The sequence below is a fragment of the Astyanax mexicanus genome, chromosome 12 (genome assembly GCF_023375975.1).
Source record: "Astyanax mexicanus isolate ESR-SI-001 chromosome 12, AstMex3_surface, whole genome shotgun sequence".
NCBI lineage: Eukaryota > Metazoa > Chordata > Actinopteri > Characiformes > Acestrorhamphidae > Astyanax > Astyanax mexicanus.
Genome location: NC_064419.1, coordinates 33,829,480 through 33,841,609, shown reverse-complemented (window position 1 = coordinate 33,841,609; position 12,130 = coordinate 33,829,480). Strand labels below are relative to the sequence as shown.

General features: G+C 37.1%; 1 protein-coding gene across 1 annotated transcript in view; it reads right to left on the bottom strand.

Annotated features, from left to right (window-relative positions):
• Positions 1 to 12,130, bottom strand: part of oxct1a (3-oxoacid CoA transferase 1a) — a 66,271-nt gene that overhangs the window by 25,952 nt on the left and 28,189 nt on the right. The window lies entirely within an intron of this gene.

The following is a 12,130-nucleotide window of genomic DNA, read 5'->3' as shown; positions in this document are numbered from 1 at the left end:
GGAGTGTGTGTGGGTGTTCTGAAGCCGTGACTAAGAACGTTCACTCCAGCTGTACTTGACCTCTCTGCTGCTCAGGCAGGTGAGACTAGACCAGTGGATTACAGCCGTACACTGCATTACATTACAGTAAACAGCCCATATCATATATTATTCACTTATATATTATTCACTCATATATCATACACTCATATATCATACACTCATATATCATACACTCATACCCTACTCACATATTATTTACACATATATTATACACTCACATATCCTACACTCATATTATTCACTCATATATCATACAGTCACATGTCCTGCACTCATATATTATTCACTCATATATCATACACTCACATGTCCTGCACTCATATATTATTCACTCATATCCTACACTCATATATTATTCACTCATATATCATACACTCATATCCTACACTCATATATTATTCACTCATATATCATACACTCATATCCTACACTCATATATCATACACTCACATATCCTACACTCACATATCCTACACTCATATTATTCACTCATATATCATACACTCACATATCATACACTCATATATTATTCACTCATATATCATACACTCATGTTATACACTCATGTTATACACTCATATATCATACACTCACATATCCTACACTCATATTATTCACTCATATATCATACACTCATATCATACACTCATATATCATACACTCACATATCCTACACTCATATTATTCACTCATATATCATACACTCATATCATACACTCATATATCATACACTCATATATTATTCACTCATATATTATTCACTCATTTATCATACACTCATATCATACACTCATATTATTCACTCATATATCATACACTCATATATTACTCACTCATATATCATACACTCACATAGCCTACACTCACATATCCTGCACTCTTATTATTAATGTATATATCTTACACTCATATATCATACACTAATATATTATTCACTCATATATCATACTCACATATTATTCACTCATAAATCATACACTCATATATCCTATTCACATATTTTTCACTCATATTTCACACACTCATTTATCATACACATATCTTACACTCATACATCATACTCACATATTATTCACTCATATATCATACACTTACACATCCTACTCACATATTATTCACTCATATATCATACTCACCTATTATTCACTCATATATCATACACTCATATATCATACTCACATATTATTCACTCATATCATACACTTATATATCCTACTCACATATTATTCACTCATATATCATACACTCATATATCCATCTAACATATTATTCACTCATATATCATACTCACCTATTATTCACTCATATATCATACACTCATATATCATACTCACATATTATTCACTCATATCATACACTCATATATCCTACTCACATGTTATTCACTCATTTATCATACACTCATATATCCTATTCACATATTTTTCACTCATATTTCACACACTCATATATCATACACTCATATCCTACACTCATACAGTTGTGGTCAAAAGTTTACATACACTTGTAAAAAAACATAATGTTATGGCTGTCTTGAGTTTTCAATAAGTTCTACAACTCTTATTTTTCTGTGATAGAGTGATCGGAACACATACATGTTTGTCACAAAAAACAGTCATAAAATTTGGTTCTTTCATAAATTTATTATGGGTCTGCTGAAAATGTCACCAAATCTGCTGGGTCAAAAATATACATACAGCAACATTAGTATTTGGTTACATGTCCCTTGGCCATTTTCACGGCAACTAGGCGCTTTTGGTAGCCATCCACAAGCTCCTGGCAAGCTTCAGGTCGAATGTTTGACCACTCTTCTTGACAGAATTGGTGCAGTTCAGCTAAATGTGATGGTTTTCTTGCATGAACCAGTTTCTTTAGCACTGTCCACATGTTCTCAATGGGGTTTAAGTCAGGACTTTGGGAAGGCCATTCTAAAACCTTAATTCTAGCCTGGTTTAGCCATTCCTTTACCACTTTTGATGTGTGTTTTGGGTCATTGTCTTGTTGGAACACCCAACTGCGCCCAAGACCCAACCTTCGGGCTGATGGTTTTAAGTTTTCCTGCAGAATTTGGAGGTAATCCTCCTTCTTCATTATCCCATTTACTTTCTGCAAAGAACCAGTTCCACTGGCAGCAAAACATCCCCAGAGCATAATACTACCACCACCATGCTTGACAGTAGGCATGGTGTTCCTGGGATTAAAGGCCTCACCTTTTCTCCTCCAAACATATTGCTGGGTGTTGTGGCCAAACAGCTCAATTTTTGTTTCGTCTGACCAGAGAACTTTCCTCCAGAAGGTTTTATCTTTGTCCATGTGATCAGCAGCAAACTTCAGCCGAGTCTTAAGGTGCCTTTTCTGGAGCAAGGGCTTCTTTCTTGCACGGCAGCCTCTCAGTCCATGGCGATGTAAAACACGCTTGACTGTGGAGACTGACACCTGTGTTCCATCAGCTTCCAAATCCTTGCAGACCTGCTTCTTGGTGATTCTTGGTTGACTCTTGACCATCCTGACCAATCTCCTCTCGGCAGCATGTGATAGCTTGCGTTTTCTTCCTGATCGTGGCAGTGACACAACTGTTCCATGCACTTTATACTTGCGTATAATTGTCTGCACAGTTGCTCTTGGGACCTGTAGCTGCTTTGAAATGGCTCCAAGTGACTTCCCTGACTTGTTCAAGTCAATAATTCGCTTTTTCAGATCCACACTGAGTTCCTTTGACTTTCCCATTGTAGCTTTTGTAGCTGAGTCTAATCACTGGGTCAAATGAGCCCTATTTAAATGGGCTCATGAGAAGTCAACAGCTGTAGTCAATCAGAATCACTTACATGAAGTGAAGAGGCCATGACATGAAGCTAATTTGATTGACACAACTCGCTACATCACCAAAATTGACAAATTTTGTTGCTGTATGTATATTTTTGACCCAGCAGATTTGGTGACATTTTCAGCAGACCCATAATAAATTTATGAAAGAACCAAATTTTATGACTGTTTTTTGTGACAAACATGTATGTGTTCCGATCACTCTATCACAGAAAAATAAGAGTTGTAGAACTTATTGAAAACTCAAGACAGCCATAACATTATGTTTTTTTACAAGTGTATGTAAACTTTTGACCACAACTGTATATTATTCACTCATATATCATACACTCATATCCTACACTCATATATCATACACTCATGTTATACACTCATGTTATACACTCATATATCATACACTCACATATCCTACACTCATATTATTCACTCATATATCATACACTCATATATCATACACTCATATATCATACACTCATATATCATACACTCATATATCATACACTCATATATTATTCACTCATATATTATTCACTCATTTATCATACACTCATATCATACACTCATATTATTCACTCATATATCATACACTCATATATTACTCACTCATATATCATACACTCACATAGCCTACACTCACATACCCTGCACTCTTATTATTAATGTATATATCTTACACTCATATATCATACACTAATATATTATTCACTCATATATCATACTCACATATTATTCACTCATAAATCATACACTCATATATCCTACTCACATGTTATTCACTCATTTATCATACACTCATATATCCTATTCACATATTTTTCACTCATATTTCACACACTCATTTATCATACACATATCTTACACTCATACATCATACTCACATATTATTCACTCATATATCATACACTTACACATCCTACTCACATATTATTCACTCATATATCATACTCACCTATTATTCACTCATATATCATACACTCATATATCATACTCACCTATTATTCACTCATATCATACACTTATATATCCTACTCACATATTATTCACTCATATATCATACACTCATATATCCATCTAACATATTATTCACTCATATATCATACACTTATATATATATATATATATATATATATATATATATATATATATATATATATCATACTCATATATTATTCACTCATACATCATACACTCATATATCCAACTAACATATTCACTCATATATCATACACTTATATATATATCATACTCATATATTATTCACTCATACATCATACACTCATATATCCTACTCACATATTATTCACTCATATATTATACACTCACACATCCTACTCACATATTATTCACTCATATATCATACACTCACATATCATACACTTAATTATCATCAGTGTTGGGCACATTACTTTGAAAAAGTAATTAGTTATAGTTACTTCTCCAAAAAAGAGTTACTAACTGAGTTACTCCACTATAAAAGTAACTAGTTACCAGTAAAAGTAACTATTGCGTTACTTTTGTGTTAATCGCCCCCGTAACACACACACACAACTCATATATCATACACTCATATCCTACTTACATATTATTCACTCATATATTATACACTCACATATCCTACACTTATATATCCCACACTCACATATCATACACTTCAGTTTTGTGCCTCTTTTACCTCCTGTGTGAACATAAATATATATATATACCCTACATGCACATATCTAAAACATACATATTACACACTCATATAACCTTCCTCTCAAATATACTCTGCACACATATCACACACCTGTTAAATTCCTAGTGGATTCTATGCAATTAATTAAGCAATATATTGATTCTAAATAATATATGTATTATTCAGAATTCACTTTAAAATGATTTAGTTTTTAACAAACAGCACCACTAATAATTATACAGTTTTCTCTCCAGTATTGTACTGATAACACAGTACTGTAATTCTGCGATACTTAATGTCAATCAACGTGTCGATAATGTACTGCAATAATCTATTGTAATGCAAACAATTATGATCCATTGCAATATAATTATTTAGTATCTTCAATGATTTTTTCATTATCTTCTATGAATAATTAAGCCTTTTCAATGAATTGACCTGTATCTACTATGATCTATTCTCACCATTTATCTAATTATTAAGTATTCACTGTGAATTTTTAGTGTCTACTATTGACTTTAAGTTACCACTATGAATGAGTCAGTATCCACTATGAATTGTTTAGTGTCCACTAAAAATAGTCAGTTTCCACTATGAGTTATTCCCTATTTACTATTCAGTTGATATTCATGAAATAAATGGTCTGTATCCAAGGAGAATTGTTTTAGTATTCAATATATACTGCAAAGTATCCACTATGAAATGTTCTGTGTAACAAGTATAGTAGTTGGAAGTGTACAGGATGTACTGTGTTCAGACTAACTACTTTATTCCTCCCTTTTCAGTATTGAGGGCAAAACCGTCAAACTTCACAGGAACCAGCACAGCCAAGTGCAAGTGAGGTGCAAAGCTTGCATCTCCTTATTTGGGGGCTTTTTTATTTACAGAAGAACACAAATGGAGGATATAAAAAATGCTAATGTGTAATTCAGCATATCTGACGGTTCTCCAGCCTGACGCTGCTGAAGGCTCTCTCTCTCTCAGCACACACCATCCGTACTGTACTGAACACTGGCATAGGTTTCAACACTCCTCTGCACCACTCATTTCATGACTGTTTTGATGCTCTGTGTGTGTGTGTGTGTGTGTGTGTGTATGTGTGTCTGTATTCAGGTCTCGTGGACTTCTGAAGCAGGAAAAAGCTGCTATCAGTGCAAAACAGATGGAGGACTGTCATTTCATGTCATATCTATTTTTATTTATAAGAATTTTCAAAAATGCATTTCAAGTCATTTTAATCAGTATGTTAAAGTGAAGTCAATCACACATGCAACAGAAGTGTCCAAACATTAGTAATAATATATGCCACGTATGGATTACATGTGTAAGTATCTATACATGATAACATATCCGATGTTAAATAATGTCAAATTTGTATTGACTATTTGTCGGTACCTATATAAAGTGTGATTGGGGCAGATTTTGAGAACAAAATAGCTGTTCCATTTAAACTTTTGTTTCAATCACCATTAACACACCCTATATATATATATATATATATATATATCTATTACACTGTCAGGATTGCAGCAGGAAGGACACGGAGAGTGGACCATAATGCGATCATATTGATTTATAACACAAACTAATTATAAAACAATCCATAAACCACAAAGAAACTCTGAATGCATAAGAAAACACACGCAACCTGAACTGACGATAAAGGTATAAGGAGCGACAAAGGAAACACAGGGCTATAAATACAGAAACACCTGGGCAAAGGTAACAAGGGGGCGGAGCTACAAATGAAACACAGGTGAAAAAGCAGTAAAAAGAGAACAGTAACTGGGCCAGGATGTGACACAGTGCTGTGCGTAATGGCGATAAATATCGTGGAGACGATAGAAAAGTGTCTATCATGCTACTTACCTTATATCGTCCCTATCGTTTCTACAGAAATGTAATAAATTATTCATGCAAATATATAAAGTAGGCTACGATGAAATGTATTGGTGTGGTCACTTTGCATAAACTCAGTTCATATAAGTGATAATAAAGTAATCTTTGCAAAAAAGCTTCATAATGTGGTTTTGCAACATGACGCTGCTTTACCTTATTTGACGGACACGCACGGACACGCCTGTTTGCGACATGCTTTACGTTATTAAACTCATGAGAGCTGAACAATGGAGACGCATTGTTCTTTTGAAAAAATTAGCTACTGCATCTACCTCATCTGTTTTCATTTGATACATATATATTGCTGCACTAAAAGGTAGTAATTCTCATTTGTGAAAGTTGGGTTTAATGTCACTTTGAAATAAAGTTGGAAAAAAGTAAGCAATGATATTATTTTGTCATATTTTTCGAAGAATAACTGAAAACATACTTAAATGTGGTAGATCATGATATATATCGTTATCATGATATAAAAAATTCCATATCGTGATATATGATATTTCCCATATCGCCCAGCACTAATGTGACAAACATTTGTTTGTAATAATAATAATAAAAATAATATGGCACTAATTATACACGTGTACATATGTTTTCTATCTGTTACATATGTATCATATGCATATTAAACATGTGCAGGCACACACACGCTCTGAAGCTAACTGCGTGTTTAATTCATTTAGAGCACCAAATGTCAAATGTTTGCCTGCAGAAATATGAGATTGGGAAAATGTCTTACATATTTAAATGATGAAAAATGACCTTTCTGTAAGGTCTATCTATTCATGTCCAGAGCTGCAGGGTTTATAATACAGTGTGCTGCTGCTGCTGTTACATCCCCACAGTGTCTTCATGAACTTGCTTTCTGTTTAATCAGTTGAAGCTCAGCAGATATTAGTGTGAAAAATAGATACACAGACCTGAACATTGCCTGGAATAACAGGACACTGACCACTGCCTACAGCAGCCTAGCCCCGTCTATTTATCCTACATCAGATAAGCCCCATCTAGGCCTTTCATAATGACATTTTTTAATGATACACTATCTCTGAAATAATTGTGTTAAATAATATTAAATGTTATTTAAAAACTACAATTAAAACTACAATATGCCACTGACATATTGATAATATAGGAGCATTATAATGCAATTACACCTTTTTAAAAGAGTAACAAAATTAATATTAATATGAATATTTAGACATTGAAATTGGAATATAAAAATAAGTGTGTAAATATTTAAAATTACTGTTAACATACTAAAAGCTCATTCACATTAATGGGTTCACGTCACTAAAGACACACCTGGTAATTTATAGGTGAGTAAAAATAACTGAGTATTGAAATCATGTCCGTTTACTGTACGATAACTCAACAAACACCATTATTGTGACAGGTCTAGCCATACCTATTCAATCTATTACTGCAATTAAGCCCCTACACTCAGTTTAAAGTTTTGGGATTTAGGGCCCACTCTGGTGAGAGTGGGTAATTGCACCGAGCATGCTGAAGAATCATTGTAAAAAGGGCGGGTGTGATGCGTTCTCCTTTTTGAGCAGATGAATCCGATTCCAGGTTCAGTCAGAGAGAGAGAGAGAGCTCAGTCAGGAACTTCACTTTAAGTACACACTTTGGTTTTACTATGTGTGAATTAGCTACTGAGCTCTAAAATCCCCCTTCCGAAGTCTCCATTGCTCCACCAGCCGCTTGTGTTCAGTAAAACTGAGCCGGATCCTCTTTTAGAGGCTGTACGTGTGACGCAAGTAAGTAAATATGCATGACGTGACGAAAAGAACTCCAGCGAAAAGCGACCCGACATCCCAGTTTTTAGAATGAATATATTAGGCTTAGCAGGGATGGTAGTTCCAGTACACTGGTACCATTAAACACAATATTTTGTTAGTTCTCCTCTTAGAAATGCTTCTGCTTTCAGTTTAGAAACCTAATAATATGGACTGCCACTTTAAAAATTTAAAAAACTGATTCAAAATCAGTTTAGCCATGCCCATTTTAGTTTACTACTGCAGTTTAACCACATCCATTCAGCCTACAGCAGTGTAGGCACGCCCATTCAGTGTACAACTGCAGTTTAGCCCCGTCTACTCAGTTTCCAGCCGTTTAGCCATGTCCATTTAGGGGGGTTTCACACCTGCAGTTCGTTTCTCTGGTCCGAATCAGTTGATGAGTTTGTTTACTTGGAGCGTTTTCTCCCTTTGTTTGATCTGGTTTCACATTGGCATAAACCTAAACGCACCAAAATGAGCACCAATTAACCATGCGAGCAGGCTGTGTCCTCTGAATTGTCAGAGCTGTCTGGCACGGGAGTAAATATAAATATTTTTAAAAAGTAAATATAGTGAGAAAATTCTGTGTTCCAGCATGTTTATATATGTGCTTTAACACTGTGTTTGGACTCGCAACACAGATGTAAACATAGTAAACCGTCTCGTCACACAGCTGTGAGCAGTGAACACAGCACAGACTTCACGTGCATGGACACAGCCTTTGTTCACAGCTGTGGCAATTAGCGTTATCTGGCTAATATATCAGTTTAAACTGCACCTTATCAGCAGTTTAGCTCAAATAAATTAATGGATTATATTTAATAGCGTCGGATAGAGTCGGATCAAGACAGGATTACGTTCTCATCACGAGTGAACCTCCTCTAGCAGGTCTCGGTCTGGTACTTTTGACTCGCACCAGTGCGATTACCGTTTTCACACCTGCTCAATCGAACCACACTAAAGATTTGTTTTAACCAGATCAAATGGTGCTGGTGTGAAAACCTTCAGTCTACTATCACTGCTTTGGTTCAACCTGTTCAATTTACATCAAATTATTCCCACCGATTCAGTCTACAGCACTGTAGCCACGCCCATTCAGCCACAGTTCAGATAACGATGTAGCCATGCGTTTTCAGTCTACCACCACAGTTAATTCCCACCCATTCAGCCTACAGCAGTTTAACAACGCCCATTTAGCCTGGCTGCCCAGATTTGAGACGCCTCGTCTCCTATATTTGGGAGGAGGGGCGGAAAATGGGGGACTTTGATTCATTCATAACTATCGTTTTACCGGGACCTGCTCTCAGCTATGTTCTACAATTAGGATCTTGTCGTTGCGTTTTTTTCCATGTCCTCCTCCCGCCACGCTCTTGGCCGTGCAGACAGTAATGAGCACTGGAGCTGCCGGCAGAATATTTGGAGATGTTCTTCTGCTGCCTGTCACTGTGGCGATGGCGCCTGGTCCCGCTGTCAGTTCAGGAGGCTGCAGAGCCCGAGATGCCCAAACACACACACACACACACCTCCCCTGCCTGTGTTATTTATAGCCATGCCTGGCGCTGACGGATGCCTCCCAGGCTGCAGCCCTATGCGTCTCGCTTATCGAGTTTGGTGAAGGTTATTCCTCGCAAGCTGCTCCTTCCCTCCTTCTCGGGTAAAAGCTCGCTTCGGGCCATTCTAATGAGGCTGCGACACGCTAACGCTGGAAAACAGCGCCTAAACTCTGCTCTGCGGAGTGACCTTTAGGGATGTTAGTAATAGTTCAACAATTTAAAGGGCCTGTACTCTTCACCTCTCTCTATTCTACATCTACTGAGCTCCACCAATACTTGTATACACCAATACAAACCAATACTTGTCATAATTCATTCCAACACCAACCTCCACCCGTTACAGTTAAATACACAGAACACTGAACACTTTAACAATGACAAAAAGGAATGAGTCTGGCCTGAAGCAAGGGCAGAATAAAGTGTTTATTGCAGATAATGGACAGGGCTTATATTCTGAATGCTGAATGGTTGGAGCTAGGACTGCACAATATTGGAAAGATTTTACATTGAAAATTGTTCTTGTTTCGACAATATATATATATATATATATCGCGATATTTAACAATGCTGGGCTCATGACGTCACCCGCCCCTCACCTATGCGTCCAGACCGATGAAGAGCGTAGTCAGTGCCGAGCACTCAAAACCAGAAGAAAACAGCAAAACAACAGTAATCGGCCCTTTAATCTGGCATTTTAATGCCTTTTTTCTGGGATTAAAAGCGTGAATTCCCACTTTTCTGTGCTGGACTGAGGTGCAAGCTTTCGACACTTGCGTTTACAAGCAAACGCCCAACCATATAGATGGAGGCCATGCGGTTACCTTGTGTTTACTCCTGCCCCCACTCGCACTCCCCGTCCCCCTCGCGCTTCTCAAGCAGCAGCAGCCTGTCACTCGCACAGACACAGAGACAACGCTGTGTATCTACTTCTTGTGTCAAGAATCTAAACATTGCAACATGACATGTTTGATTTAATTGCCTAAAGTGACATTGCACGGCGACTGCGATGACAACGCTTAAAAGATATATCGTGCAGCCCTAGTTGGAGCCAAAATGCATCATCAATAAGAAAATGGCTGACGTTTAGCCTGCATTTAAGGACTATGTACAGTATATGAACTGTATAACACTTGTATAAGTTGTGATGTGTTATCTTTGAAAGGAAGTAGAACACTTGCCACGGTACAAGGTAAAAAAAAGTAAATAAAAAAAAGGCTTGATAATGGGTGTCAGACAGATTGGAAATTCCAACTTCAATATGTCATTAAGGGCATTACCACCCACAGTGGACAGCGCTGTTTGTGGTAATAATTGTGACCTGCAGCATCTGCGCATGTGAACAGACAAGCAGTGTTCTTTAGCTTTAGCTGGGACGTATATGTAAATACATATACGTGAAATGTTTTTGTACATCGAATCATGATATCATGATTTTATGATTAATAGACCCTGACCTAATAGAAGTTCTGTAAAAAAAAATTCACTGATTTCTGTTTTCTGGAAATTTAAAGCATTTTTCCACTCTTCTGTACAGTTGTTGAGGTAAGAGGTCACAGAGAGGAAAAGCAACTGCCAGATTCACATAATATCAAAAAATGAAAAACGTAGCACAATTCAGGGAACAAGGTTTTTGCCTGACTGTGAGGATATCTGTCTGTGTGGTGTTTTGGTTGGCTGTCTGGTTTTATAAAGTGACCCTTAAATAACCGATTCCCATATTTGTGCACAATTCACTGCGTTTGATTAAGATGTGTGCAGTGTGAATAAAGCAGAAACTGCTGACTATAAAACTGTAAATGTGGGCAGTAAGGCTGTGCTGTGTCTCCAGACTGTACACCCGCTTTAGATGAATTTCAGCTGCTGTGAGCTGGTCCCAGTGGAACTCTGCTGACTGATCCGTCTCTTTCTCATTACTCTCCCAACAGGCAGGTCCTGCACTGCTGCTAACGGACGTCTGCGCCCGCCATATTTTACATAAATGATTTCCAGCGACACGCTGGGCGTCCATCTTGAGCTTAATGACAAAGAGAAGGGGGGGCGTGTCCGTCTCTGCCAGGGGGAAGAGAGCAGCTTCTGAACACAAACGGAAGCTGAAGGGTGGAATTACATCCAGCCTTTTAACACCTAGATACACACTCTGCTTCTCACTCTGCTTCTCACAGTTTAATATTAAAACAATCATTCAGACACAATTGCAGTCAGTCAGACAAGACAAGACGTTCTGTGCTTCTTTAGCACTGGGGCTTTAAGGCTAATGAGGTAGCTAAACCTAAATCCCACCAATTAGCTAACATGTAACTGACAAAATAGAAACAAAATGGAAGATTATGCCCAACAATCAGCACTGGAGCCTG